The sequence below is a fragment of the Schistocerca piceifrons genome, unplaced genomic scaffold (assembly GCF_021461385.2).
Source record: "Schistocerca piceifrons isolate TAMUIC-IGC-003096 unplaced genomic scaffold, iqSchPice1.1 HiC_scaffold_2315, whole genome shotgun sequence".
Lineage (NCBI taxonomy): Eukaryota > Metazoa > Arthropoda > Insecta > Orthoptera > Acrididae > Schistocerca > Schistocerca piceifrons.
Window position 1 is genome coordinate 858,048 of NW_025728246.1, and position 24,917 is coordinate 882,964.

Consider the following 24,917-nt stretch of genomic DNA (forward strand, 5'->3'; position numbering starts at 1 on the left):
TCACCGGCCCACCTATTTACTGCAGGAATAAGCATTGTATCGACATGCAGTGTCGTCTAATGCAAATGAGAAAGGTGCTGTGCATTCTTTTCCAAGACTTACTGCAACGAAACGTACAGCTCGATACGCTACACTGATATTGCTTGCAAGGTTTTGACGTTCCCCCTAGCCCAAGATTGTCCTGCTGTTTGCGATGGAGCTTGGTGTTTGGTCGGCCACTAGCGACGGATGGCTGCAAAGTCAATACAGATGGATTATTATAGGCTCGATACGTTAAAATGACTGCGACAGGTATGCCTTTAATATAAATTAGAGCTCGTAGTTCGCAAATACCAACATACTCTTAGCTGCAGCCGAAATTTGATTGGTTTGTAGATCTCGAAATGATGTTTAATTCGAAGGGCATACGCTATGGAATGTTGTGCGCTTTCATCTGGTGGGCAGTTTTGTCTCGTATTTCATACACACGCTATCTGCCACGTACACGCGTCGTTGTTACTACTGAGTGGCGTTTCGCACGGAGAAGGAGTGACCGCAAACGCGTGCTTCACGTAAAATTCATCGACGAGGATGGGATTCGAACCCACGCGTGCAGAGCACATTGGATTAGCAGTCCAACGCCTTAACCACTCGGCCACCTTTTTTTTTTTTTTTTTTTTTTTTTTTTTTTTTTTTTTTTTTTACGGGGCTTGTGATGCAGTGTCTATCCAAACAGGTAAAAGCTTGGCAGGAAAGCAAAATAAGTAAGAGCTAGCGAGAATGTCTTCCCTATCGTGAAGTGAGATCAGTATGCCCCTATACCGGTGCCATTAATGTAACTGGCGCAGGAGCGATCAATAGAAGTGGAAACTTAACCAATCCCCTGCTTTTCGAAGACAATACTAAGCATATTCGCAAAGTCCCTCTTAAGATGTGGGAGAGATTGTTGCGTCCAGTACTCATGAAGCATGTAACCAATAAACGAAATAAAATCGGAAATACCATCACCATCAACCACTGCAAAAATGTAACGGCCAAGAAGCCACATAATGGTATTGTTCTTTGTCCCGGGATAAAAAACCGTGTCCGGCCAGCAGAGAATATCAGTTGTAAATGCCGATTCCGAGCTCCTGGTGAGTAACGCCAATTGTCGGCGCAGCCAGTACCACATGCGAAGACGGTCAGCGCAGGTAAATCGGTGTTGGAGTGTATCAACACAACCACACGTTTGACAAAGCGGAGAGACACTTTAACCTATGCGATGAAGTCGTTCGTTCGTAGGAATCAGCTGGTGAACTACCTTATACCATAGGGAGGCAACAGGTGCTGAATGAACGGGTAAGCTAATATTCGTCCATATGTGACGCCAATTAAAACGGGGATATTGCAAAACAATCGGGATGGAAGAAGAAGACCTGTGCCATTTGTCAAGCAGTGTTCGCATAGTAAAAACAGGACGACGTTGGAAGTGGAGATCCAGATAACTAATCTCAATGTAGAAGTCCCGAACATGCCGTAGCTTCGCATTTAGAGGCCCTACGTTAATAGGCGGTGACAAGCTCGCAGGACGAACGACATGGAATAATCGCGAAGTAACAGTCGGGGACTCAGAATATAAAAGATGGAGGGTGCGCTTAACATAAAGGGCCGCAGCCTTGACACGGACATCGGTGAACGACAAGCCGCCCGCAAGACGCGGCTTCGTAAGAACATCACAACGTAATTTAAAATGTGCCCCCGCCAAATATATCTGTTGATAAGCTGGACCATTTTTGCACCCTGCATTCTTGGAAGCGGAAACAACTGAGCAACGTAAAATACTTTACATAAAACATAAGTGTCTAATACACGCTTTTTTTGCAGTAGCGGTATCGAACGCCATGAGTGTTCGAATAAAACACCTTGAAGCTTGGAAATGGCCACTTGCCAATTTTTTGCAGCCATACGAAGAGGACACCGTTCAAGATAGATGCCTAAATGTGTATGGTGTTCAACAGCCGTAACCCACGGAACAACCACATTTTCAAAGCCCCGCAAATTCAGAAGTTTGCTTTTACGGGGGTTGAGACGAGAACCGGAGGCCGCAGAAAATTTATCTAGTTCCATTTTCAACTGCGGCACTTCGGCGGCGGAACGAAGCAAAACAACCAAATCATCAGCATAAGCTGTTGCTGTCAGGGTAACCCCAGAAATCGTAAGACCACGAAGTGTCGAGTTGAGACGAGAGAGGAGTGGTTGAAGGGAGAGAGCATAAAGGGTCATGGATAAAGGGCTACCTTGCGGGACGCCACGTTTAATATCAATGACCTTCGTTAGCTGGCCATTAATGTCAATCTTAGCAGAAATACCAGTCGTCATATTCTTAAGTACCAGCAGCGCCTTTTCATTAAAACCGAGTCGGCGCAGCAGAAGCTCTAAAAACGAATGGGACACACGATCAAAAGCCTTACTAAAATCAACAAATAAAAGCGCACAGGAAATATTGGTGACAGCGACAATCGACACGACATCACGATACCCCGCCAGAGGAGTCAATATGGAGCGCCCTGGAAAGCAGCTTTGACAAGGAGTTATCACAGGTGTAAGCAAGAGGGATAGACGTGCATTAACAGCCCTAGCAGCCGTCTTATAATCAAAATTTAAAAGGGTTAAAGGACGAAAGTCACTAGCTGTCTTCAAACCAGCAGATTTTGGTATCAGGACAACCGTACCTCTCTTGAAATCGGCTGGAATTGTGCCACCATTCAAGATTTCATTTACAATATCCGTAAAAACAGGCCCTATAATAGTCCAAAAGCGAACAAAAAATTCCTTAGGAAGGCCATCCGGACCAGGAGATTTGTGAGATGGTGAACAAGCAATGAAAGCTGAAATTTCGTCTGCAGTAAAAGGAGCTAAAAATTCCACATTATGGTCCTCTGTTAAAACTGATGGGATAGCAGTTAAAATCTCGTCAACATCAAGCCGATCAGAATCAGCCACAGCATATAAGGTCTCATAGTAGCAGGTAAGTTCATGGGTTATTTGATTCTGTAAGGTAAGCCGGCAACCATCAGCTGCCATAAGGCCGTCAATCAATACACGTCGACGGTTCTTGTGGTGACGAAACAGGTGGTACATGGAAGTCATTTCATGTGCTAAGGTGGACGGCGGTTTAGATTTAATCTTCAATCCTTCCATCTGAAGCCGTTTAATACTAAGGAGCTTGGCTTTAATTTTCCGAATCTCAGAAAGGTGGGCACCTGTCATTCGAGAAGTATCATAAAGTTCGCGAAGCACCGAATAATAATACTCAAAAGTCAGTTTCAGATCTCGCGCTCTATTATAACTGTAGGACATTAAAGTGCGACGTAGTTTTGGCTTCGCACAGTGGATCCACCAGTGAAGCTTAGACGGATAGTATCGCAGAGAACGTAAACACATGTCCCACGCCGTCTGTATTAGAGGTTCGATGTCAGGGTCATCGAGCAAGGAGACATTTAATTTCCACAGCGGCCGATAAAGTTTAAGAGGCTGACGCTCCAAATTAATTATAACCGCAAGGGCACAATGATCCGTAAAACTGGCTGGAATAACATCTACATTTAAAACAGAAACACTAAGGGGATCAGAAATATACAATCGGTCCAGTCGACTACTTGACGTGGCAGTAAAAAATGTAAATTTAACTAAAGTGGGGTGTTTAACCTCCCACGCATCGCGTAGTCGTAGTTGACGTACAAGAGAATGTAGCTCGAAACAATAATTAAAATGAGGCGATTGGTCCTTAGCTTGTAATACACAATTAAAATCACCCCCCAATATCAAAGTCGCAGGATTTTTGCGTAAAAGATAAATCAGATCCTCTTTATAAAAACGAGACCGTTCCTGCCGTTTGCTGGAACCAGAGGGGGCGTAAATATTAACCAAGGTTGTGTCAAATAACCGACAACCAATACCCCTTCCCGAGTCTAAGAGCTCAATTTCGGTAACGGGGATACCGTCACGAATTAGTAAGGCAGTACCTGTGGAAAACTCAGGCGCAAAATTTATAATAGTGCGAAAGCCAGGAACAAACAGGTGTGCAACGGAGACTTCCTGCAGGAAAACAACATCAGCTGCAGAGTCATAAATGAACTGCTGCAGAGACGCTAACTTCAGAGCAGATTGAATGCTATTTATATTTAAGGTAATAAACGTGTACGCCTGCAACATCAACAAAACAAAAGGGAAAATGAACCCTAATTACACCACATTAGAAGCAACGACATCCAGATCATCAACATCAGACATGGCAGAGGGTGATTGCCCGGAATCAACGGAATCAGAGTCATCCTTTGCATGCTTGTGTTTTTTCCGCACCGCGTGAAGATTGGGGGGCACTTTCACCCGACGGCGTATCTGATGCACACCAGATTCAAGAGCAGGTGGAGTGGGGGGTTCGAGATCAGGCACGTCAACCAAGGCATCCGAAGGATTAGCAGGGCGAGAGGAATCAGAAGAAGGAGCAAGCAAGGGGAAAACTGCATCAGGAACATCGGCACCGGCATCAGAAGGTGTAGGTATTGGAAGTGTAGGAGGTGGAGAGATAGGGTTGGAATCCGCTGAAGCGGAGCGCGCAGTTCTAGAAGCGATTTTCCGACAAACAGCTGTCTGCACCGAAGTGTCGTCAACATGTTGTGATGCCTGTGTCGGGGGGGATGTCAACACCACCGCGACCGAATGTTGGGGCTCTTGCGCCGACGGCGTGGCAGCAAGTTTGACGTCATCAGGCAAAGCAGGAGACACAGTGGGAACAGAATCCAAAACAAGCATGGGAGATTCCGGAAGTCTCTCGTCAGATCCGCAAACCGGCTGCGAAACAGCAGCTTCGTCATCAGTGCTACCGGTATCACTAGCACGACGGCGTTTGTTATTGGAAACAGACGGGATCGGTGTAGAAGCAGCCGATACATCGGGGCGAGTGGGTAACGGGGGAAAACCTGCATCAGAGGAAGGTGTCACCCGTTGTGAAGAATCTACTGCAGGAGGCTGACACGAGACAGTGGAGGAAGCTGCTGGCACAAGATCGGCAACCGTTAATTTGCGGCGTTGTGCTAGCCCATTTTTAAGCACAAACACCCGCTTAGGGCAATTAGCACGAACATGACCATTTTCATTACATAGAAAACACGTACCAACTTGCCCCTCATAAGTAAGATGAACACGATAACCACATACAACCAGATGGGACGGTATGTTCGACTTAATATGCATTTCAACCGATCTGACACCATTATAACATTGCAGCTTATGTTGTGCAGACCAACGTTCATTTCGAATTGACCGAACGGTACCATAACCAAGCAAAGCTTCCTTGAGGTAACTGTTTTCAACTTCAGGGGGTAAATTATAAACCCGAACTGTGGTATACGTAATTTCAGCATTTGAAACAGTAACACTGCTAACAGAACCATCTCTATGACGGAATGACACTTGCTCACCATGTTTAAGTAAAATCTTATCTAGCAAAACCGGGTTCAACAATTTCACAAAAAAGCAGTAAAGTTCTGTGTCAAAATACGCCGTATGTACCTGGTCCGATGTAATGCCAATTGTATCCACAATCCATTCGTGAATTTCCAACGAAGTTGGTTGAACATTCCTGGTGGCCTTGTTAAACTGAAAACTGAGAGTACACTTCCGCGGAAACAACCGGGAAGCCATAACACTTAATTAATGCGGCAAAAGCCGCTATACAACACAAGACACAACACAAACACTAAGGCGACGAAACAACGAAGAAAAGAAGACAAAGAAACGTCACACACAGAAAGTAAATAGTCACAACCCGAGGGAAACGGCGGATCGAATACACAGCACGTGCGATCGCTGTCGCGTCTCAAGCGGAACTATCACCTCGTCTGCTGGTACAACAGCTGTGTCTTGGGCTAGTGCTTGCGGAAAGAAGACATTTGTCGATTAGAAAACGCATTCAAAACATCGTTCTGGGCCGGTGTTAACGTCTAATGCCAAGCTGCAGTGCAGCCGACCAAGCTCCCACTCGCGAATCGTTTAATGACAGCATCCGTCCACGTCGATATCCGATCGGGGCAAAATCACCGGCCCACCTATTTACTGCAGGAATAAGCATTGTATCGACATGCAGTGTCGTCTAATGCAAATGAGAAAGGTGCTGTGCATTCTTTTCCAAGACTTACTGCAACGAAACGTACAGCTCGATACGCTACACTGATATTGCTTGCAAGGTTTTGACGTTCCCCCTAGCCCAAGATTGTCCTGCTGTTTGCGATGGAGCTTGGTGTTTGGTCGGCCACTAGCGACGGATGGCTGCAAAGTCAAGTCTCTCCAGTAGGCCCTGCCAAATCGCTTCTGTAGATGGCGGCCTCACTTGAAACAAACTGTCGGAAGGCGACAGTTGTGCTACAGATGGATTATTATAGGCTCGATACGTTAAAATGACTGCGACAGGTATGCACTTAAATATAAATTAGAGCTCGTAGTTCGCAAATACCAACATACTCTTAGCTGCAGCCGAAATTTGATTGGTTTGTAGATCTCGAAATGATGTTTAATTCGAAGGGCATACGCTATGGAATGTTGTGCGCTTTCATCTGGTGGGCAGTTTTGTCTCGTATTTCATACACACGCTATCTGCCACGTACACGCGTCGTTGTTACTACTGAGTGGCGTTTCGCACGGAGAAGGAGTGACCGCAAACGCGTGCTTCACGTAAAATTCATCGACGAGGATGGGATTCGAACCCACGCGTGCAGAGCACATTGGATTAGCAGTCCAACGCCTTAACCACTCGGCCACCTCGTCTGCTGGTACAACAGCTGTGTCTTGGGCTAGTGCTTGCGGAAAGAAGACATTTGTCGATTAGAAAACGCATTCAAAACATCGTTCTGGGCCGGTGTTAACGTCTAATGCCAAGCTGCAGTGCAGCCGACCAAGCTCCCACTCGCGAATCGTTAGTGACAGCATCCGTCCACGTTGATATCCGATCGGGGCAAAATCACCGGCCCACCTATTTACTGCAGGAATAAGCATTGTATCGACATGCAGTGTCGTCTAATGCAAATGAGAAAGGTGCTGTGCATTCTTTTCCAAGACTTACTGCAACGAAACGTACAGCTCGATACGCTACACTGATATTGCTTGCAAGGTTTTGACGTTCCCCCTAGCCCAAGATTGTCCTGCTGTTTGCGATGGAGCTTGGTGTTTGGTCGGCCACTAGCGACGGATGGCTGCAAAGTCAATACAGATGGATTATTATAGGCTCGATACGTTAAAATGACTGCGACAGGTATGCACTTAAATATAAATTAGAGCTCGTAGTTCGCAAATACCAACATACTCTTAGCTGCAGCCGAAATTTGATTGGTTTGTAGATCTCGGAATGATGTTTAATTCGAAGGGCATACGCTATGGAATGTTGTGCGCTTTCATCTGGTGGGCAGTTTTGTCTCGTATTTCATACACACGCTATCTGCCACGTACACGCGTCGTTGTTACTACTGAGTGGCGTTTCGCACGGAGAAGGAGTGACCGCAAACGCGTGCTTCACGTAAAATTCATCGACGAGGATGGGATTCGAACCCACGCGTGCAGAGCACATTGGATTAGCAGTCCAACGCCTTAACCACTCGGCCACCCCGTCTGCTGGTACAACAGCTGTGTCTTGGGCTAGTGCTTGCGGAAAGAAGACATTTGTCGATTCGAAAACGCATTCAAAACATCGTACTGGGCCGGTGTTAACGTCTAATGCCAAGCTGCAGTGCAGCCGACCAAGCTCCCACTCGCGAATCGTTTAATGACAGCATCCGTCCACGTCGATATCCGATCGGGGCAAAATCACCGGCCCACCTATTTACTGCAGGAATAAGCATTGTATCGACATGCAGTGTCGTCTAATGCAAATGAGAAAGGTGCTGTGCATTCTTTTCCAAGACTTACTGCAACGAAACGTACAGCTCGATACGCTACACTGATATTGCTTGCAAGGTTTTGACGTTCCCCCTAGCCCAAGATTGTCCTGCTGTTTGCGATGGAGCTTGGTGTTTGGTCGGCCACTAGCGACGGATGGCTGCAAAGTCAAGTCTCTCCAGTAGGCCCTGCCAAATCGCTTCTGTAGATGGCGGCCTCACTTGAAACAAACTGTCGGAAGGCGACAGTTGTGCTACAGATGGATTATTATAGGCTCGATACGTTAAAATGACTGCGACAGGTATGCACTTAAATATAAATTAGAGCTCGTAGTTCGCAAATTACCAACATACTCTTAGCTGCAGCCGAAATTTGATTGGTTTGTAGATCTCGAAATGATGTTTAATTCGAAGGGCATACGCTATGGAATGTTGTGCGCTTTCATCTGGTGGGCAGTTTTGTCTCGTATTTCATACACACGCTATTTGCCACGTACACGCGTCGTTGTTACTACTGAGTGGCGTTTCGCACGGAGAAGGAGTGACCGCAAACGCGTGCTTCACGTAAAATTCATCGACGAGGATGGGATTCGAACCCACGCGTGCAGAGCACATTGGATTAGCAGTCCAACGCCTTAACCACTCGGCCACCTCGTCTGCTAGTACAACAGCTGTGTCTTGGGCTAGTGCTTGCGGAAAGAAGACATTTGTCGATTCGAAAACGCATTCAAAACATCGTACTGGGCCGGTGTTAACGTCTAATGCCAAGCTGCAGTGCAGCCGACCAAGCTCCCACTCGCGAATCGTTTAATGACAGCATCCGTCCACGTCGATATCCGATCGGGGCAAAATCACCGGCCCACCTATTTACTGCAGGAATAAGCATTGTATCGACATGCAGTGTCGTCTAATGCAAATGAGAAAGGTGCTGTGCATTCTTTTCCAAGACTTACTGCAACGAAACGTACAGCTCGATACGCTACACTGATATTGCTTGCAAGGTTTTGACGTTCCCCCTAGCCCAAGATTGTCCTGCTGTTTGCGATGGAGCTTGGTGTTTGGTCGGCCACTAGCGACGGATGGCTGCAAAGTCAAGTCTCTCCAGTAGGCCCTGCCAAATCGCTTCTGTAGATGGCGGCCTCACTTGAGACAGTTGTGCTACAGATGGATTATTATAGGCTCGATACGTTAAAATGACTGCGACAGGTATGCACTTAAATATAAATTAGAGCTCGTAGTTCGCAAATACCAACATACTCTTAGCTGCAGCCGAAATTTGATTGGTTTGTAGATCTCGAAATGATGTTTAATTCGAAGGGCATACGCTATGGAATGTTGTGCGCTTTCATCTGGTGGGCAGTTTTGTCTCGTATTTCATACACACGCTATCTGCCACGTACACGCGTCGTTGTTACTACTGAGTGGCGTTTCGCACGGAGAAGGAGTGACCGCAAACGCGTGCTTCACGTAAAATTCATCGACGAGGATGGGATTCGAACACACGCGTGCAGAGCACATTGGATTAGCAGTCCAACGCCTTAACCACTCGGCCACCTCGTCTGCTGGTACAACAGCTGTGTCTTGGGCTAGTGCTTGCGGAAAGAAGACATTTGTCGATTCGAAAACGCATTCAAAACATCGTTCTGGGCCGGTGTTAACGTCTAATGCCAAGCTGCAGTGCAGCCGACCAAGCTCCCACTCGCGAATCGTTTAATGACAGCATCCGTCCACGTCGATATCCGATCGGGGCAAAATCACCGGCCCACCTATTTACTGCAGGAATAAGCATTGTATCGACATGCAGTGTCGTCTAATGCAAATGAGAAAGGTGCTGTGCATTCTTTTCCAAGACTTACTGCAACGAAACGTACAGCTCGATACGCTACACTGATATTGCTTGCAAGGTTTTGACGTTCCCCCTAGCCCAAGATTGTCCTGCTGTTTGCGATGGAGCTTGGTGTTTGGTCGGCCACTAGCGACGGATGGCTGCAAAGTCAAGTCTCTCCAGTAGGCCCTGCCAAATCGCTTCAGTAGATGGCGGCCTCACTTGAGACAGTTGTGCTACAGATGGATTATTATAGGCTCGATACGTTAAAATGACTGCGACAGGTATGCACTTAAATATAAATTAGAGCTCGTAGTTCGCAAATACCAACATACTCTTAGCTGCAGCCGAAATTTGATTGGTTTGTAGATCTCGAAATGATGTTTAATTCGAAGGGCATACGCTATGGAATGTTGTGCGCTTTCATCTGGTGGGCAGTTTTGTCTCGTATTTCATACACACGCTATCTGCCACGTACACGCGTCGTTGTTACTACTGAGTGGCGTTTCGCACGGAGAAGGAGTGACCGCAAACGCGTGCTTCACGTAAAATTCATCGACGAGGATGGGATTCGAACCCACGCGTGCAGAGCACATTGGATTAGCAGTCCAACGCCTTAACCACTCGGCCACCTCGTCTGCTGGTACAACAGCTGTGTCTTGGGCTAGTGCTTGCGGAAAGAAGACATTTGTCGATTAGAAAACGCATTCAAAACATCGTTCTGGGCCGGTGTTAACGTCTAATGCCAAGCTGCAGTGCAGCCGACCAAGCTCCCACTCGCGAATCGTTTAATGACAGCATCCGTCCACGTCGATATCCGATCGGGGCAAAATCACCGGCCCACCTATTTACTGCAGGAATAAGCATTGTATCGACATGCAGTGTCGTCTAATGCAAATGAGAAAGGTGCTGTGCATTCTTTTCCAAGACTTACTGCAACGAAACGTACAGCTCGATACGCTACACTGATATTGCTTGCAAGGTTTTGACGTTCCCCCTAGCCCAAGATTGTCCTGCTGTTTGCGATGGAGCTTGGTGTTTGGTCGGCCACTAGCGACGGATGGCTGCAAAGTCAAGTCTCTCCAGTAGGCCCTGCCAAATCGCTTCAGTAGATGGCGGCCTCACTTGAGACAGTTGTGCTACAGATGGATTATTATAGGCTCGATACGTTAAAATGACTGCGACAGGTATGCACTTAAATATAAATTAGAGCTCGTAGTTCGCAAATACCAACATACTCTTAGCTGCAGCCGAAATTTGATTGGTTTGTAGATCTCGAAATGATGTTTAATTCGAAGGGCATACGCTATGGAATGTTGTGCGCTTTCATCTGGTGGGCAGTTTTGTCTCGTATTTCATACACACGCTATCTGCCACGTACACGCGTCGTTGTTACTACTGAGTGGCGTTTCGCACGGAGAAGGAGTGACCGCAAACGCGTGCTTCACGTAAAATTCATCGACGAGGATGGGATTCGAACCCACGCGTGCAGAGCACATTGGATTAGCAGTCCAACGCCTTAACCACTCGGCCACCTCGTCTGCTGGTACAACAGCTGTGTCTTGGGCTAGTGCTTGCGGAAAGAAGACATTTGTCGATTAGAAAACGCATTCAAAACATCGTTCTGGGCCGGTGTTAACGTCTAATGCCAAGCTGCAGTGCAGCCGACCAAGCTCCCACTCGCGAATCGTTTAATGACAGCATCCGTCCACGTCGATATCCGATCGGGGCAAAATCACCGGCCCACCTATTTACTGCAGGAATAAGCATTGTATCGACATGCAGTGTCGTCTAATGCAAATGAGAAAGGTGCTGTGCATTCTTTTCCAAGACTTACTGCAACGAAACGTACAGCTCGATACGCTACACTGATATTGCTTGCAAGGTTTTGACGTTCCCCCTAGCCCAAGATTGTCCTGCTGTTTGCGATGGAGCTTGGTGTTTGGTCGGCCACTAGCGACGGATGGCTGCAAAGTCAATACAGATGGATTATTATAGGCTCGATACGTTAAAATGACTGCGACAGGTATGCACTTAAATATAAATTAGAGCTCGTAGTTCGCAAATACCAACATACTCTTAGCTGCAGCCGAAATTTGATTGGTTTGTAGATCTCGGAATGATGTTTAATTCGAAGGGCATACGCTATGGAATGTTGTGCGCTTTCATCTGGTGGGCAGTTTTGTCTCGTATTTCATACACACGCTATCTGCCACGTACACGCGTCGTTGTTACTACTGAGTGGCGTTTCGCACGGAGAAGGAGTGACCGCAAACGCGTGCTTCACGTAAAATTCATCGACGAGGATGGGATTCGAACCCACGCGTGCAGAGCACATTGGATTAGCAGTCCAACGCCTTAACCACTCGGCCACCCCGTCTGCTGGTACAACAGCTGTGTCTTGGGCTAGTGCTTGCGGAAAGAAGACATTTGTCGATTCGAAAACGCATTCAAAACATCGTACTGGGCCGGTGTTAACGTCTAATGCCAAGCTGCAGTGCAGCCGACCAAGCTCCCACTCGCGAATCGTTTAATGACAGCATCCGTCCACGTCGATATCCGATCGGGGCAAAATCACCGGCCCACCTATTTACTGCAGGAATAAGCATTGTATCGACATGCAGTGTCGTCTAATGCAAATGAGAAAGGTGCTGTGCATTCTTTTCCAAGACTTACTGCAACGAAACGTACAGCTCGATACGCTACACTGATATTGCTTGCAAGGTTTTGACGTTCCCCCTAGCCCAAGATTGTCCTGCTGTTTGCGATGGAGCTTGGTGTTTGGTCGGCCACTAGCGACGGATGGCTGCAAAGTCAAGTCTCTCCAGTAGGCCCTGCCAAATCGCTTCTGTAGATGGCGGCCTCACTTGAAACAAACTGTCGGAAGGCGACAGTTGTGCTACAGATGGATTATTATAGGCTCGATACGTTAAAATGACTGCGACAGGTATGCACTTAAATATAAATTAGAGCTCGTAGTTCGCAAATTACCAACATACTCTTAGCTGCAGCCGAAATTTGATTGGTTTGTAGATCTCGAAATGATGTTTAATTCGAAGGGCATACGCTATGGAATGTTGTGCGCTTTCATCTGGTGGGCAGTTTTGTCTCGTATTTCATACACACGCTATTTGCCACGTACACGCGTCGTTGTTACTACTGAGTGGCGTTTCGCACGGAGAAGGAGTGACCGCAAACGCGTGCTTCACGTAAAATTCATCGACGAGGATGGGATTCGAACACACGCGTGCAGAGCACATTGGATTAGCAGTCCAACGCCTTAACCACTCGGCCACCTCGTCTGCTAGTACAACAGCTGTGTCTTGGGCTAGTGCTTGCGGAAAGAAGACATTTGTCGATTCGAAAACGCATTCAAAACATCGTACTGGGCCGGTGTTAACGTCTAATGCCAAGCTGCAGTGCAGCCGACCAAGCTCCCACTCGCGAATCGTTTAATGACAGCATCCGTCCACGTCGATATCCGATCGGGGCAAAATCACCGGCCCACCTATTTACTGCAGGAATAAGCATTGTATCGACATGCAGTGTCGTCTAATGCAAATGAGAAAGGTGCTGTGCATTCTTTTCCAAGACTTACTGCAACGAAACGTACAGCTCGATACGCTACACTGATATTGCTTGCAAGGTTTTGACGTTCCCCCTAGCCCAAGATTGTATTGCTGTTTGCGATGGAGCTTGGTGTTTGGTCGGCCACTAGCGACGGATGGCTGCAAAGTCAAGTCTCTCCAGTAGGCCCTGCCAAATCGCTTCTGTAGATGGCGGCCTCACTTGAGACAGTTGTGCTACAGATGGATTATTATAGGCTCGATACGTTAAAATGACTGCGACAGGTATGCACTTAAATATAAATTAGAGCTCGTAGTTCGCAAATACCAACATACTCTTAGCTGCAGCCGAAATTTGATTGGTTTGTAGATCTCGAAATGATGTTTAATTCGAAGGGCATACGCTATGGAATGTTGTGCGCTTTCATCTGGTGGGCAGTTTTGTCTCGTATTTCATACACACGCTATCTGCCACGTACACGCGTCGTTGTTACTACTGAGTGGCGTTTCGCACGGAGAAGGAGTGACCGCAAACGCGTGCTTCACGTAAAATTCATCGACGAGGATGGGATTCGAACCCACGCGTGCAGAGCACATTGGATTAGCAGTCCAACGCCTTAACCACTCGGCCACCTCGTCTGCTGGTACAACAGCTGTGTCTTGGGCTAGTGCTTGCGGAAAGAAGACATTTGTCGATTCGAAAACGCATTCAAAACATCGTTCTGGGCCGGTGTTAACGTCTAATGCCAAGCTGCAGTGCAGCCGACCAAGCTCCCACTCGCGAATCGTTTAATGACAGCATCCGTCCACGTCGATATCCGATCGGGGCAAAATCACCGGCCCACCTATTTACTGCAGGAATAAGCATTGTATCGACATGCAGTGTCGTCTAATGCAAATGAGAAAGGTGCTGTGCATTCTTTTCCAAGACTTACTGCAACGAAACGTACAGCTCGATACGCTACACTGATATTGCTTGCAAGGTTTTGACGTTCCCCCTAGCCCAAGATTGTCCTGCTGTTTGCGATGGAGCTTGGTGTTTGGTCGGCCACTAGCGACGGATGGCTGCAAAGTCAAGTCTCTCCAGTAGGCCCTGCCAAATCGCTTCTGTAGATGGCGGCCTCACTTGAGACAGTTGTGCTACAGATGGATTATTATAGGCTCGATACGTTAAAATGACTGCGACAGGTATGCACTTAAATATAAATTAGAGCTCGTAGTTCGCAAATACCAACATACTCTTAGCTGCAGCCGAAATTTGATTGGTTTGTAGATCTCGAAATGATGTTTAATTCGAAGGGCATACGCTATGGAATGTTGTGCGCTTTCATCTGGTGGGCAGTTTTGTCTCGTATTTCATACACACGCTATCTGCCACGTACACGCGTCGTTGTTACTACTGAGTGGCGTTTCGCACGGAGAAGGAGTGACCGCAAACGCGTGCTTCACGTAAAATTCATCGACGAGGATGGGATTCGAACACACGCGTGCAGAGCACATTGGATTAGCAGTCCAACGCCTTAACCACTCGGCCACCTCGTCTGCTGGTACAACAGCTGTGTCTTGGGCTAGTGCTTGCGGAAAGAAGACATTTGTCGATTCGAAAACGCATTCAAAACATCGTTCTGGGCCGGTGTTAACGTCTAATGCCAAGCTGCAGTGCAGCCGACCAAGCTCCCACTCGCGAATCGTTTAATGACAGCATCCGTCCACGTCGATATCCGATCGGGGCAAAATCACCGGCCCACCTATTTACTGCAGGAATAAGCATTGTATCGACATGCAGTGTCGTCTAATGCAAATGAGAAAGGTGCTGTGCATTCTTTTCCAAGACTTACTGCAACGAAACGTACAGCTCGATACGCTACACTGATATTGCTTGCAAGGTTTTGACGTTCCCCCTAGCCCAAGATTGTCCTGCTGTTTGCGATGGAGCTTGGTGTTTGGTCGGCCACTAGCGACGGATGGCTGCAAAGTCAAGTCTCTCCAGTAGGCCCTGCCAAATCGCTTCTGTAGATGGCGGCCTCACTTGAGACAGTTGTGCTACAGATGGATTATTATAGGCTCGATACGTTAAAATGACTGCGACAGGTATGCACTTAAATATAAATTAGAGCTCGTAGTTCGCAAATACCAACATACTCTTAGCTGCAGCCGAAATTTGATTGGTTTGTAGATCTCGAAATGATGTTTAATTCGAAGGGCATACGCTATGGAATGTTGTGCGCTTTCATCTGGTGGGCAGTTTTGTCTCGTATTTCATACACACGCTATCTGCCACGTACACGCGTCGTTGTTACTACTGAGTGGCGTTTCGCACGGAGAAGGAGTGACCGCAAACGCGTGCTTCACGTAAAATTCATCGACGAGGATGGGATTCGAACCCACGCGTGCAGAGCACATTGGATTAGCAGTCCAACGCCTTAACCACTCGGCCACCTCGTCTGCTGGTACAACAGCTGTGTCTTGGGCTAGTGCTTGCGGAAAGAAGACATTTGTCGATTAGAAAACGCATTCAAAACATCGTTCTGGGCCGGTGTTAACGTCTAATGCCAAGCTGCAGTGCAGCCGACCAAGCTCCCACTCGCGAATCGTTAGTGACAGCATCCGTCCACGTTGATATCCGATCGGGGCAAAATCACCGGCCCACCTATTTACTGCAGGAATAAGCATTGTATCGACATGCAGTGTCGTCTAATGCAAATGAGAAAGGTGCTGTGCATTCTTTTCCAAGACTTACTGCAACGAAACGTACAGCTCGATACGCTACACTGATATTGCTTGCAAGGTTTTGACGTTCCCCCTAGCCCAAGATTGTCCTGCTGTTTGCGATGGAGCTTGGTGTTTGGTCGGCCACTAGCGACGGATGGCTGCAAAGTCAATACAGATGGATTATTATAGGCTCGATACGTTAAAATGACTGCGACAGGTATGCACTTAAATATAAATTAGAGCTCGTAGTTCGCAAATTACCAACATACTCTTAGCTGCAGCCGAAATTTGATTGGTTTGTAGATCTCGAAATGATGTTTAATTCGAAGGGCATACGCTATGGAATGTTGTGCGCTTTCATCTGGTGGGCAGTTTTGTCTCGTATTTCATACACACGCTATTTGCCACGTACACGCGTCGTTGTTACTACTGAGTGGCGTTTCGCACGGAGAAGGAGTGACCGCAAACGCGTGCTTCACGTAAAATTCATCGACGAGGATGGGATTCGAACACACGCGTGCAGAGCACATTGGATTAGCAGTCCAACGCCTTAACCACTCGGCCACCTCGTCTGCTAGTACAACAGCTGTGTCTTGGGCTAGTGCTTGCGGAAAGAAGACATTTGTCGATTCGAAAACGCATTCAAAACATCGTACTGGGCCGGTGTTAACGTCTAATGCCAAGCTGCAGTGCAGCCGACCAAGCTCCCACTCGCGAATCGTTTAATGACAGCATCCGTCCACGTCGATATCCGATCGGGGCAAAATCACCGGCCCACCTATTTACTGCAGGAATAAGCATTGTATCGACATGCAGTGTCGTCTAATGCAAATGAGAAAGGTGCTGTGCATTCTTTTCCAAGACTTACTGCAACGAAACGTACAGCTCGATACGCTACACTGATATTGCTTGCAAGGTTTTGACGTTCCCCCTAGCCCAAGATTGTATTGCTGTTTGCGATGGAGCTTGGTGTTTGGTCGGCCACTAGCGACGGATGGCTGCAAAGTCAAGTCTCTCCAGTAGGCCCTGCCAAATCGCTTCTGTAGATGGCGGCCTCACTTGAGACAGTTGTGCTACAGATGGATTATTATAGGCTCGATACGTTAAAATGACTGCGACAGGTATGCACTTAAATATAAATTAGAGCTCGTAGTTCGCAAATACCAACATACTCTTAGCTGCAGCCGAAATTTGATTGGTTTGTAGATCTCGAAATGATGTTTAATTCGAAGGGCATACGCTATGGAATGTTGTGCGCTTTCATCTGGTGGGCAGTTTTGTCTCGTATTTCATACACACGCTATCTGCCACGTACACGCGTCGTTGTTACTACTGAGTGGCGTTTCGCACGGAGAAGGAGTGACCGCAAACGCGTGCTTCACGTAAAATTCATCGACGAGGATGGGATTCGAACCCACGCGTGCAGAGCACATTGGATTAGCAGTCCAACGCCTTAACCACTCGGCCACCTCGTCTGCTGGTACAACAGCTGTGTCTTGGGCTAGTGCTTGCGGAAAGAAGACATTTGTCGATTCGAAAACGCATTCAAAACATCGTTCTGGGCCGGTGTTAACGTCTAATGCCAAGCTGCAGTGCAGCCGACCAAGCTCCCACTCGCGAATCGTTTAATGACAGCATCCGTCCACGTCGATATCCGATCGGGGCAAAATCACCGGCCCACCTATTTACTGCAGGAATAAGCATTGTATCGACATGCAGTGTCGTCTAATGCAAATGAGAAAGGTGCTGTGCATTCTTTTCCAAGACTTACTGCAACGAAACGTACAGCTCGATACGCTACACTGATATTGCTTGCAAGGTTTTGACGTTCCCCCTAGCCCAAGATTGTCCTGCTGTTTGCGATGGAGCTTGGTGTTTGGTCGGCCACTAGCGACGGATGGCTGCAAAGTCAAGTCTCTCCAGTAGGCCCTGCCAAATCGCTTCTGTAGATGGCGGCCTCACTTGAGACAGTTGTGCTACAGATGGATTATTATAGGCTCGATACGTTAAAATGACTGCGACAGGTATGCACTTAAATATAAATTAGAGCTCGTAGTTCGCAAATACCAACATACTCTTAGCTGCAGCCGAAATTTGATTGGTTTGTAGATCTCGAAATGATGTTTAATTCGAAGGGCATACGCTATGGAATGTTGTGCGCTTTCATCTGGTGGGCAGTTTTGTCTCGTATTTCATACACACGCTATCTGCCACGTACACGCGTCGTTGTTACTACTGAGTGGCGTTTCGCACGGAGAAGGAGTGACCGCAAACGCGTGCTTCACGTAAAATTCATCGACGAGGATGGGATTCGAACACACGCGTGCAGAGCACATTGGATTAGCAGTCCAACGCCTTAACCACTCGGCCACCTCGTCTGCTGGTACAACAGCTGTGTCTTGGGCTAGTGCTTGCGGAAAGAAGACATTTGTCGATTCGAAAACGCATTCAAAACATCGTTCTGGGCCGGTGTTAACGTCTAATGCCAAGCTGCAGTGCAGCCGACCAAGCTCCCACTCGCGAATCGTTTAATGACAGCATCCGTCCACGTCGATATCCGATCGGGGCAAAATCACCGGCCCACCTATTTACTGCAGGAATAAGCATTGTATCGACATGCAGTGTCGTCTAATGCAAATGAGAAAGGTGCTGTGCATTCTTTTCCAAGACTTACTGCAACGAAACGTACAGCTCGATACGCTACACTGATATTGCTTGCAAGGTTTTGACGTTCCCCCTAGCCCAAGATTGTCCTGCTGTTTGCGATGGAGCTTGGTGTTTGGTCGGCCACTAGCGACGGATGGCTGCAAAGTCAAGTCTCTCCAGTAGGCCCTGCCAAATCGCTTCTGTAGATGGCGGCCTCACTTGAGACAGTTGTGCTACAGATGGATTATTATAGGCTCGATACGTTAAAATGACTGCGACAGGTATGCACTTAAATATAAATTAGAGCTCGTAGTTCGCAAATACCAACATACTCTTAGCTGCAGCCGAAATTTGATTGGTTTGTAGATCTCGAAATGATGTTTAATTCGAAGGGCATACGCTATGGAATGTTGTGCGCTTTCATCTGGTGGGCAGTTTTGTCTCGTATTTCATACACACGCTATCTGCCACGTACACGCGTCGTTGTTACTACTGAGTGGCGTTTCGCACGGAGAAGGAGTGACCGCAAACGCGTGCTTCACGTAAAATTCATCGACGAGGATGGGATTCGAACCCACGCGTGCAGAGCACATTGGATTAGCAGTCCAACGCCTTAACCACTCGGCCACCTCGTCTGCTGGTACAACAGCTGTGTCTTGGGCTAGTGCTTGCGGAAAGAAGACATTTGTCGATTAGAAAACGCATTCAAAACATCGTTCTGGGCCGGTGTTAACGTCTAATGCCAAGCTGCAGTGCAGCCGACCAAGCTCCCACTCGCGAATCGTTAGTGACAGCATCCGTCCACGTTGATATCCGATCGGGGCAAAATCACCGGCCCACCTATTTACTGCAGGAATAAGCATTGTATCGACATGCAGTGTCGTCTAATGCAAATGAGAAAGGTGCTGTGCATTCTTTTCCAAGACTTACTGCAACGAAACGTACAGCTCGATACGCTACACTGATATTGCTTGCAAGGTTTTGACGTTCCCCCTAGCCCAAGATTGTCCTGCTGTTTGCGATGGAGCTTGGTGTTTGGTCGGCCACTAGCGACGGATGGCTGCAAAGTCAATACAGATGGATTATTATAGGCTCGATACGTTAAAATGACTGCGACAGGTATGCACTTAAATATAAATTAGAGCTCGTAGTTCGCAAATTACCAACATACTCTTAGCTGCAGCCGAAATTTGATTGGTTTGTAGATCTCGAAATGATGTTTAATTCGAAGGGCATACGCTATGGAATGTTGTGCGCTTTCATCTGGTGGGCAGTTTTGTCTCGTATTTCATACACACGCTATTTGCCACGTACACGCGTCGTTGTTACTACTGAGTGGCGTTTCGCACGGAGAGGGAGTGACCGCAAACGCGTGCTTCACGTAAAATTCATCGACGAGGATGGGATTCGAAACCACGCGTGCAGAGCACATTGGATTAGCAGTCCAACGCCTTAACCACTCGGCCACCTCGTCTGCTAGTACAACAGCTGTGTCTTGGGCTAGTGCTTGCGGAAAGAAGACATTTGTCGATTCGAAAACGCATTCAAAACATCGTACTGGGCCGGTGTTAACGTCTAATGCCAAGCTGCAGTGCAGCCGACCAAGCTCCCACTCGCGAATCGTTTAATGACAGCATCCGTCCACGTCGATATCCGATCGGGGCAAAATCACCGGCCCACCTATTTACTGCAGGAATAAGCATTGTATCGACATGCAGTGTCGTCTAATGCAAATGAGAAAGGTGCTGTGCATTCTTTTCCAAGACTTACTGCAACGAAACGTACAGCTCGATACGCTACACTGATATTGCTTGCAAGGTTTTGACGTTCCCCCTAGCCCAAGATTGTCCTGCTGTTTGCGATGGAGCTTGGTGTTTGGTCGGCCACTAGCGACGGATGGCTGCAAAGTCAAGTCTCTCCAGTAGGCCCTGCCAAATCGCTTCTGTAGATGGCGGCCTCACTTGAGACAGTTGTGCTACAGATGGATTATTATAGGCTCGATACGTTAAAATGACTGCGACAGGTATGCACTTAAATATAAATTAGAGCTCGTAGTTCGCAAATACCAACATACTCTTAGCTGCAGCCGAAATTTGATTGGTTTGTAGATCTCGAAATGATGTTTAATTCGAAGGGCATACGCTATGGAATGTTGTGCGCTTTCATCTGGTGGGCAGTTTTGTCTCGTATTTCATACACACGCTATCTGCCACGTACACGCGTCGTTGTTACTACTGAGTGGCGTTTCGCACGGAGAAGGAGTGACCGCAAACGCGTGCTTCACGTAAAATTCATCGACGAGGATGGGATTCGAACACACGCGTGCAGAGCACATTGGATTAGCAGTCCAACGCCTTAACCACTCGGCCACCTCGTCTGCTGGTACAACAGCTGTGTCTTGGGCTAGTGCTTGCGGAAAGAAGACATTTGTCGATTCGAAAACGCATTCAAAACATCGTTCTGGGCCGGTGTTAACGTCTAATGCCAAGCTGCAGTGCAGCCGACCAAGCTCCCACTCGCGAATCGTTTAATGACAGCATCCGTCCACGTCGATATCCGATCGGGGCAAAATCACCGGCCCACCTATTTACTGCAGGAATAAGCATTGTATCGACATGCAGTGTCGTCTAATGCAAATGAGAAAGGTGCTGTGCATTCTTTTCCAAGACTTACTGCAACGAAACGTACAGCTCGATACGCTACACTGATATTGCTTGCAAGGTTTTGACGTTCCCCCTAGCCCAAGATTGTCCTGCTGTTTGCGATGGAGCTTGGTGTTTGGTCGGCCACTAGCGACGGATGGCTGCAAAGTCAAGTCTCTCCAGTAGGCCCTGCCAAATCGCTTCTGTAGATGGCGGCCTCACTTGAGACAGTTGTGCTACAGATGGATTATTATAGGCTCGATACGTTAAAATGACTGCGACAGGTATGCACTTAAATATAAATTAGAGCTCGTAGTTCGCAAATACCAACATACTCTTAGCTGCAGCCGAAATTTGATTGGTTTGTAGATCTCGAAATGATGTTTAATTCGAAGGGCATACGCTATGGAATGTTGTGCGCTTTCATCTGGTGGGCAGTTTTGTCTCGTATTTCATACACACGCTATCTGCCACGTACACGCGTCGTTGTTACTACTGAGTGGCGTTTCGCACGGAGAAGGAGTGACCGCAAACGCGTGCTTCACGTAAAATTCATCGACGAGGATGGGATTCGAACCCACGCGTGCAGAGCACATTGGATTAGCAGTCCAACGCCTTAACCACTCGGCCACCTCGTCTGCTGGTACAACAGCTGTGTCTTGGGCTAGTGCTTGCGGAAAGAAGACATTTGTCGATTAGAAAACGCATTCAAAACATCGTTCTGGGCCGGTGTTAACGTCTAATGCCAAGCTGCAGTGCAGCTGACCAAGCTCCCACTCGCGAATCGTTTAATGACAGCATCCGTCCACGTCGATATCCGATCGGGGCAAAATCACCGGCCCACCTATTTACTGCAGGAATAAGCATTGTATCGACATGCAGTGTCGTCTAATGCAAATGAGAAAGGTGCTGTGCATTCTTTTCCAAGACTTACTGCAACGAAACGTACAGCTCGATACGCTACACTGATATTGCTTGCAAGGTTTTGACGTTCCCCCTAGCCCAAGATTGTCCTGCTGTTTGCGATGGAGCTTGGTGTTTGGTCGGCCACTAGCGACGGATGGCTGCAAAGTCAATACAGATGTATTATTATAGGCTCGATACGTTAAAATGACTGCGACAGGTATGCACTTAAATATAAATTAGAGCTCGTAGTTCGCAAATACCAACATACTCTTAGCTGCAGCCGAAATTTGATTGGTTTGTAGATCTCGGAATGATGTTTAATTCGAAGGGCATACGCTATGGAATGTTGTGCGCTTTCATCTGGTGGGCAGTTTTGTCTCGTATTTCATACACACGCTATCTGCCACGTACACGCGTCGTTGTTACTACTGAGTGGCGTTTCGCACGGAGAAGGAGTGACCGCAAACGCGTGCTTCACGTAAAATTCATCGACGAGGATGGGATTCGAACCCACGCGTGCAGAGCACATTGGATTAGCAGTCCAACGCCTTAACCACTCGGCCACCCCGTCTGCTGGTACAACAGCTGTGTCTTGGGCTAGTGCTTGCGGAAAGAAGACATTTGTCGATTCGAAAACGCATTCACAACATCGTACTGGGCCGGTGTTAACGTCTAATGCCAAGCTGCAGTGCAGCCGACCAAGCTCCCACTCGCGAATCGTTTAATGACAGCATCCGTCCACGTCGATATCCGATCGGGGCAAAATCACCGGCCCACCTATTTACTGCAGGAATAAGCATTGTATCGACGTGCAGTGTCGTCTAATGCAAATGAGAAAGGTGCTGTGCATTCTTTTCCAAGACTTACTGCAACGAAACGTACAGCTCGATACGCTACACTGATATTGCTTGCAAGGTTTTGACGTTCCCCCTAGCCCAAGATTGTCCTGCTGTTTGCGATGGAGCTTGGTGTTTGGTCGGCCACTAGCGACGGATGGCTGCAAAGTCAAGTCTCTCCAGTAGGCCCTGCCAAATCGCTTCTGTAGATGACGGCCTCACTTGAAACAAACTGTCGGAAGGCGACAGTTGTGCTACAGATGGATTATTATAGGCTCGATACGTTAAAATGACTGCGACAGGTATGCACTTAAATATAAATTAGAGCTCGTAGTTCGCAAATTACCAACATACTCTTAGCTGCAGCCGAAATTTGATTGGTTTGTAGATCTCGAAATGATGTTTAATTCGAAGGGCATACGCTATGGAATGTTGTGCGCTTTCATCTGGTGGGCAGTTTTGTCTCGTATTTCATACACACGCTATTTGCCACGTACACGCGTCGTTGTTACTACTGAGTGGCGTTTCGCACGGAGAAGGAGTGACCGCAAACGCGTGCTTCACGTAAAATTCATCGACGAGGATGGGATTCGAACCCACGCGTGCAGAGCACATTGGATTAGCAGTCCAACGCCTTAACCACTCGGCCACCTCGTCTGCTAGTACAACAGCTGTGTCTTGGGCTAGTGCTTGCGGAAAGAAGACATTTGTCGATTCGAAAACGCATTCAAAACATCGTACTGGGCCGGTGTTAACGTCTAATGCCAAGCTGCAGTGCAGCCGACCAAGCTCCCACTCGCGAATCGTTTAATGACAGCATCCGTCCACGTCGATATCCGATCGGGGCAAAATCACCGGCCCACCTATTTACTGCAGGAATAAGCATTGTATCGACATGCAGTGTCGTCTAATGCAAATGAGAAAGGTGCTGTGCATTCTTTTCCAAGACTTACTGCAACGAAACGTACAGCTCGATACGCTACACTGATATTGCTTGCAAGGTTTTGACGTTCCCCCTAGCCCAAGATTGTCCTGCTGTTTGCGATGGAGCTTGGTGTTTGGTCGGCCACTAGCGACGGATGGCTGCAAAGTCAAGTCTCTCCAGTAGGCCCTGCCAAATCGCTTCTGTAGATGGCGGCCTCACTTGAGACAGTTGTGCTACAGATGGATTATTATAGGCTCGATACGTTAAAATGACTGCGACAGGTATGCACTTAAATATAAATTAGAGCTCGTAGTTCGCAAATACCAACATACTCTTAGCTGCAGCCGAAATTTGATTGGTTTGTAGATCTCGAAATGATGTTTAATTCGAAGGGCATACGCTATGGAATGTTGTGCGCTTTCATCTGGTGGGCAGTTTTGTCTCGTATTTCATACACACGCTATCTGCCACGTACACGCGTCGTTGTTACTACTGAGTGGCGTTTCGCACGGAGAAGGAGTGAGCGCAAACGCGTGCTTCACGTAAAATTCATCGACGAGGATGGGATTCGAACACACGCGTGCAGAGCACATTGGATTAGCAGTCCAACGCCTTAACCACTCGGCCACCTCGTCTGCTGGTACAACAGCTGTGTCTTGGGCTAGTGCTTGCGGAAAGAAGACATTTGTCGATTCGAAAACGCATTCAAAACATCGTTCTGGGCCGGTGTTAACGTCTAATGCCAAGCTGCAGTGCAGCCGACCAAGCTCCCACTCGCGAATCGTTTAATGACAGCATCCGTCCACGTCGATATCCGATCGGGGCAAAATCACCGGCCCACCTATTTACTGCAGGAATAAGCATTGTATCGACATGCAGTGTCGTCTAATGCAAATGAGAAAGGTGCTGTGCATTCTTTTCCAAGACTTACTGCAACGAAACGTACAGCTCGATACGCTACACTGATATTGCT

General features: G+C 47.6%; 22 non-coding genes across 22 annotated transcripts; all 22 read right to left on the reverse strand.

Annotated features, from left to right (window-relative positions):
* Window positions 1–562: 562 nt before the first annotated feature.
* On the reverse strand, window positions 563–644 carry Trnas-gcu. The gene has a single exon. It is a non-coding gene; the product is annotated as a tRNA-Ser (tRNA).
* A 6,057-nt stretch (window positions 645–6,701) lies between these two features.
* Window positions 6,702–6,783, reverse strand: Trnas-gcu. The gene has a single exon. It is a non-coding gene; the product is annotated as a tRNA-Ser (tRNA).
* Window positions 6,784–7,539: 756 nt separating this feature from the next.
* Window positions 7,540–7,621, reverse strand: Trnas-gcu. The gene has a single exon. It is a non-coding gene; the product is annotated as a tRNA-Ser (tRNA).
* Window positions 7,622–8,461: 840 nt separating this feature from the next.
* Trnas-gcu lies at window positions 8,462–8,543 on the reverse strand. The gene has a single exon. It is a non-coding gene; the product is annotated as a tRNA-Ser (tRNA).
* Window positions 8,544–9,364: 821 nt separating this feature from the next.
* Window positions 9,365–9,446, reverse strand: Trnas-gcu. Its single transcript has one exon. It is a non-coding gene; the product is annotated as a tRNA-Ser (tRNA).
* An 821-nt stretch (window positions 9,447–10,267) lies between these two features.
* Window positions 10,268–10,349, reverse strand: Trnas-gcu. Its single transcript has one exon. It is a non-coding gene; the product is annotated as a tRNA-Ser (tRNA).
* An 821-nt stretch (window positions 10,350–11,170) lies between these two features.
* Trnas-gcu lies at window positions 11,171–11,252 on the reverse strand. The gene has a single exon. It is a non-coding gene; the product is annotated as a tRNA-Ser (tRNA).
* Window positions 11,253–12,009: 757 nt separating this feature from the next.
* On the reverse strand, window positions 12,010–12,091 carry Trnas-gcu. The gene has a single exon. It is a non-coding gene; the product is annotated as a tRNA-Ser (tRNA).
* Window positions 12,092–12,931: 840 nt separating this feature from the next.
* Window positions 12,932–13,013, reverse strand: Trnas-gcu. Its single transcript has one exon. It is a non-coding gene; the product is annotated as a tRNA-Ser (tRNA).
* Window positions 13,014–13,834: 821 nt separating this feature from the next.
* On the reverse strand, window positions 13,835–13,916 carry Trnas-gcu. Its single transcript has one exon. It is a non-coding gene; the product is annotated as a tRNA-Ser (tRNA).
* Window positions 13,917–14,737: 821 nt separating this feature from the next.
* Trnas-gcu lies at window positions 14,738–14,819 on the reverse strand. The gene has a single exon. It is a non-coding gene; the product is annotated as a tRNA-Ser (tRNA).
* An 821-nt stretch (window positions 14,820–15,640) lies between these two features.
* Trnas-gcu lies at window positions 15,641–15,722 on the reverse strand. Its single transcript has one exon. It is a non-coding gene; the product is annotated as a tRNA-Ser (tRNA).
* Window positions 15,723–16,479: 757 nt separating this feature from the next.
* Trnas-gcu lies at window positions 16,480–16,561 on the reverse strand. Its single transcript has one exon. It is a non-coding gene; the product is annotated as a tRNA-Ser (tRNA).
* Window positions 16,562–17,382: 821 nt separating this feature from the next.
* On the reverse strand, window positions 17,383–17,464 carry Trnas-gcu. The gene has a single exon. It is a non-coding gene; the product is annotated as a tRNA-Ser (tRNA).
* Window positions 17,465–18,285: 821 nt separating this feature from the next.
* On the reverse strand, window positions 18,286–18,367 carry Trnas-gcu. The gene has a single exon. It is a non-coding gene; the product is annotated as a tRNA-Ser (tRNA).
* Window positions 18,368–19,188: 821 nt separating this feature from the next.
* On the reverse strand, window positions 19,189–19,270 carry Trnas-gcu. Its single transcript has one exon. It is a non-coding gene; the product is annotated as a tRNA-Ser (tRNA).
* Window positions 19,271–20,027: 757 nt separating this feature from the next.
* On the reverse strand, window positions 20,028–20,109 carry Trnas-gcu. The gene has a single exon. It is a non-coding gene; the product is annotated as a tRNA-Ser (tRNA).
* Window positions 20,110–20,930: 821 nt separating this feature from the next.
* Trnas-gcu lies at window positions 20,931–21,012 on the reverse strand. The gene has a single exon. It is a non-coding gene; the product is annotated as a tRNA-Ser (tRNA).
* Window positions 21,013–21,833: 821 nt separating this feature from the next.
* On the reverse strand, window positions 21,834–21,915 carry Trnas-gcu. Its single transcript has one exon. It is a non-coding gene; the product is annotated as a tRNA-Ser (tRNA).
* A 757-nt stretch (window positions 21,916–22,672) lies between these two features.
* Trnas-gcu lies at window positions 22,673–22,754 on the reverse strand. The gene has a single exon. It is a non-coding gene; the product is annotated as a tRNA-Ser (tRNA).
* An 840-nt stretch (window positions 22,755–23,594) lies between these two features.
* Window positions 23,595–23,676, reverse strand: Trnas-gcu. The gene has a single exon. It is a non-coding gene; the product is annotated as a tRNA-Ser (tRNA).
* Window positions 23,677–24,497: 821 nt separating this feature from the next.
* Trnas-gcu lies at window positions 24,498–24,579 on the reverse strand. Its single transcript has one exon. It is a non-coding gene; the product is annotated as a tRNA-Ser (tRNA).
* Window positions 24,580–24,917: the final 338 nt, after the last annotated feature.